The sequence below is a fragment of the Choloepus didactylus genome, chromosome 7 (assembly GCF_015220235.1).
Source record: "Choloepus didactylus isolate mChoDid1 chromosome 7, mChoDid1.pri, whole genome shotgun sequence".
In the NCBI taxonomy this organism is placed as follows: domain Eukaryota; kingdom Metazoa; phylum Chordata; class Mammalia; order Pilosa; family Megalonychidae; genus Choloepus; species Choloepus didactylus.
In genome coordinates, this window is record NC_051313.1 from 151,982,702 (window position 1) to 151,987,838 (window position 5,137).

Below are 5,137 nucleotides of genomic sequence, written 5' to 3' on the forward strand. Positions count from 1 at the left end.
CAGGGGGAACTCAGTGCAGCTGTGAGTGACATTTTGAAGAGGAGCTATAGCCAAGAAGGACACTTTAAAGAATGCACAGAAACTGAGAGGGTAGCTGCAGATGAGAGACACTTTGAAGATGGTCATTGAAAGCAGACTCTTGCTCCAGAGAAGCTAAGAGAGGACAAACACCCTAAGAGAAACTAGGAGTGACATTTTTGAGGAACTGCAGCCTAGAGAGGAATGTCCTGGGTGAAAATCATTTTGAAACCAAAACTTTGGAGCAGACGCCAGCCACATGCCTTCCCAGCTAACAGAAGTTTGCCGGATGCCATCAGCCATCCTTCAGTGAAGGTACCTGATTGTTGATGTGTTACCTTGGACACTTTATGGCCTTAAGACTGTAACTGTGTAACCAAATAAACCCCCTTTTATAAAAGCCAATCCATCTCTGGTGTTTTGCATTCTGGCAGCATTAGCAAACTAGAACAATTCACATGGGAAACAAATATCTTCATGTTTTTTGTCCACTCAGAAATGTCTACCCACATACTTCTTTCCCAGACTTCTTTGTCACCAATCTTGCAATCATGTTCTTTCCAAGTCCCTGACCATCCAGCCAAACCATTAGCAAAAGCCCATGAATCAGTTTACAAACACACCTCTGGCCAGATCTCCTTCCAAGCAAAGTGAACAACCAGGTGCAATGCTCGAAGTTCACTTGACCTAGAATTCTTCTGCTTATACAGAGCAAATAAGAATTTAGTAGACTGTCCACCTATTTTACTGCTAGGTGCTCCATGATCTACTAGCCGATGCCATAAGTCTCTGCAGGTCAGATTATTTTGACTACTGCCTTGAGCCTGTTTTCCATTATGGCAGCCATGCTGCCATGTGTCTTCTGCCAACTCGGGACCCAATTATCCCCATTGTGTTTAAGGATTCCAGCTCAGTGACAGCAGTTCCCACAGTAATATCTGACCTGCAGAGAAGGGTGACTACAGAGCTCTTCAGGGATTATGGAGCTAATCTCACAAATTTATTCCTCACAGTCCTGGTAAAAGGTGTGTCCTCTGGACATTCCAGGGATGTGAGAGCAGGTTTTCCATGATAAATCCACTCTAACATTCCAATCTCTCTAAGCCTTTGAATCCCTTCCTCTACATTATACCAGGGCAGTTCTGGCATTTCAACATCAGGTATTGTTGGCCACCTTTTGATCCACATTTCAGCCAACCACCCAAACCCCTTTCTAACCCCTTGAGCTACATCACTGAATGCAGAATCTCTGCTTAGTGGACCCATATCAATAAATTCAGCCTAATTCAACTTTATATTCCTTCCACAATTATTCCACACCCTTAAGATCCATTTCCACACATATTCCCCTGATATCTGTCTATATAAGTTGGAAAACTCATACAGTTCTTTTGGAGTACAGCATACTTCCTCATGGGTCACACTTTGTACCTCACCCTTCGGGGCCTGTTGGGACTTTAGTCTAGTTATAGGTCTTGAAGCAAAGACTGGTGGTGGGGGTCAGTCATAAAAAGAATTAGAAGTACCCCTGAAGCCATTTACCTCAGGACATTCCATTGCAGTTTCATCTGGTGGAACAGCATTAATCTCTCCAGACAGAGGAGTGAGGGCTGCTTCCTCAGGGGAGGTGATTATAGGATTAGCAGGCACTGAAGGGTTAATCTCTTTAGGTGGAGCTTGGATGGCAGGCTCCTTAGGGCAGACTGGAGGTGGGGAAGCTGTTTCCTCAGGACAGCCCTCTACAGGTAAATCTAAAAATGACTTGGCAGAATCCAGTGTTCCAATGTCCTCACTGCCATTATTATCAATCCATATGCCCCCTTCCCAAGTTTTGGGATCCCATTCTTTTCCAATCAATGCCTTTACTTTAACAGCAGACACCCTGTGAGGTTGAGATTTTAGTTTACATTGTAAATATGCGACTCACACAATGAGACTCTGTGACTGGTTTTCAGAAATCTCAAGTCTGCAGCCACAGGAAATAAGATTTTCTTTCAAGGCACACATAGAAAGATTTACATCTGTCATATAGTTCTTAAGTTTTAAATTTGAAGCCTTTAGCTCATCCCTTTCTCTTATAACTTTATCCTGTGTGTCTAAGAGCAACCAGCCAACATCATTATACCTCTTAACTCTGCAAAACTGTGTTAAGATGTCAGAAACACTGTCACCCAGAACCTTGCTTTGTACAAGAGTATGATTAGGAGAATTGAATGGTGATATTTTGCGTATCTCCACTGCCAACTCATGCCATGGACTTTCAGTGCCATCTTGATTATTGGAAATGGAGTCATTAGTGTCTTTGAATCTAATCAGAGTAGAAAACCAACTGTAAAAGCCCATTTTAAGATTCTGTTTCTCAAGAACCACCCCATTTCCATACCAAGTTGTATTAGTTAGGGTTCTCTAGGGAAACAGAATCAACAAGAGATATCTATAAATATAAGATTTTATAGTGTCTCACACAACTTTGGGTATGCACGAGTCCAAATTTCGTAGGGCAGGCAGCAAACTGGCAACTCCAATGAAGATGTTCAATGAACTCCTCAGGAACGAACTGGCAACTTCGATGAACTCCTCAGGAAATGCTTTGCTGGTTAGCCGAAGAAGAAGTGAAGGTCCTCTATCTGTCTCACTTAAAAGTCTTCAACTCGAGGCGGGGCAAGATGGCAGACTGGTGAGCTGTAAGTTTTAGTTACTCCTCCAGGAAAGTAGGTAAAAAGCCAGGAACTGCGTGGACTGGACACCACAGAGCAATCTGTCTTTGGGCATACTTCATACAACACTCATGAAAACGTGGAACTGCTGAGATCAGCGAAATCTGTAAGTTTTTGCGGCCAGGGGACCCGCGCCCCTCCCTGCCAGGCTCAGTCCCGGGGGAGGAGGGGCTGTCAGCTCCGGGAAGGAGAAGGGAGAACTGCAGTGGCTGCTCTTGTCGAAAACTCATTCTACTGATTCAAACTCCAACCAAAGATAGACTGAGACCAGACACCAGAGACTCTGAGAGCAGCCAGCCCAGCAGAGAGGAGACAAGCATAGAAAAAAAACAGCACGAAAAACTCCAAAATAAAAGCAGAGGATTTTTGGAGTTCTGGTGAACACAGAAAGGGGAAGGGCGGAGCTCAGGCCTTGAGGCGCATATGCAAATCCCGAAGAAAAGCTGATCTCTCTGCCCTGTGCACCTTTCCTTAATGGCCCTGGTTGCTTTGTCTATTAGCATTTCAATAACCCATTAGATCTCTGAGGAGGGCCCTTTTTTTTTTTTTTTTTTTAAATCCTTTTTGCTTTTTCTAAAACAATTACTCTAAGAAGCTCAATACAGAAAGCTTCAAAGAATTGCAATTTGGGCACGTCAAGTCAAGAGCAGAACTAAGAGAGCTCTGAGACAAAAGGCAATAATCCAGTGGCTGAGAAAATTCACTAAACAACACAACTTCCCAAGAAAAGGGGGGTGTCCGCTCACAGCCACCATCCTGGTGGACAGGAAACACTCCTGCCCATCGCCAGCCCCATAACCCAGAGCTGCCCCAGACAACCCAGTGTGACGGAAGTGCTTCAAATAACAGGCACACACCACAAAACTGGGCGTGGACATTAGCCTTCCCTGCAACCTCAGCTGAATGTCCCAGAGCTGGGAAGGTGGAGCAGTGTGAATTAACAAAGCCCCATTCAGCCATCATTTGAGCAGACTGGGAGCCTCCCTACACAGCCCAGCAGCCCAGAACTGCCCTGGGGGGACGGCACTCACCTGTGACATAGCACAGTCATCCCTCAACAGAGGACCCGGGGTGCACAGCCTGGAAGAGGGGCCCACTTGCAAGTCTCAGGAGCCATACGCCAATACCAAAGACTTGTGGGTCAGTGGCAGAGACAAACTGTGGCAGGACTGAACTGAAGGATTAGACTATTGCAGCAGCTTTAAAACTCTAGGATCATCAGGGAGATTTGATTGTTAGGGCCACCCCCCCTCCCCGACTGCCCAGAAACACGCCCCACATACAGGGCAGGCAACACCAACTACACACGCAAGCTTGGTACACCAATTGGGCCCCACAAGACTCACTCCCCCACTCACCAAAAAGGCTAAGCAGGGGAGATCTGGCTTGTGGAGAACAGGTGGCTCGTGGACGCCACCTGCTGGTTAGTTAGAGAAAGTGTACTCCACGAAGCTGTAGATCTGATAAATTAGAGATAAGGACTTCAATAGGTCTACAAACCCTAAAAGAACCCTATCAAGTTCAGCAAATGCCACGAGGCCAAAAACAACAGAAAATTATAAAGCATATGAAAAAACCAGACGATATGGATAACCCAAGCCCAAGCACCCAAATCAAAAGACCAGAAGAGACACAGCACCTAGAGCAGCTACTCAAAGAACTAAAGATGAACAATGAGACCATAGTACGGGATATGAAGGAAATCAAGAAGACCCTAGAAGAGCATAAAGAAGACATTGCAAGACTAAATAAAAAAATGGATGATCTTATGGAAATTAAAGAAACTGTTAACCAAATTAAAAAGATTCTGGACACTCATAGTACAAGACTAGAGGAAGTTGAACAACGAATCAGTGACCTGGAAGATGACAGAATGGAAAATGAAAGCATAAAAGAAAGAATGGGGAAAAAAATTGAAAAACTCGAAACGGACCTCAGGGATATGATAGATAATATGAAACGTCCGAATATAAGACTCATTGGTGTCCCAGAAGGGGAAGAAAAGGGTAAAGGTCTAGGAAGAGTATTCAAAGAAATTGTTGGGGAAAACTTCCCAAATCTTCTAAACAACATAAATACACAAATCATAAATGCTCAGCGAATCCAAATAGAATAAATCCAAAAAAACCCACTCCGAGACATATACTGATCACACTGTCAAACATAGAAGAGAAGGAGCAAGTTCTGAAAGCAGCAAGAGAAAAGCAATTCACCACATACAAAGGAAACAGCATAAGACTAAGTAGTGACTACTCAGCAGCCACCATGGAGGTGAGAAGGCAGTGGCACGATATATTTAAAATTCTGAGTGAGAGGAATTTCCAGCCAAGAATACTTTATCCAGCAAAGCTCTCCTTCAAATTTGAGGGAGAGCTTAAATTTTTCACAGACAAAGAAATGCT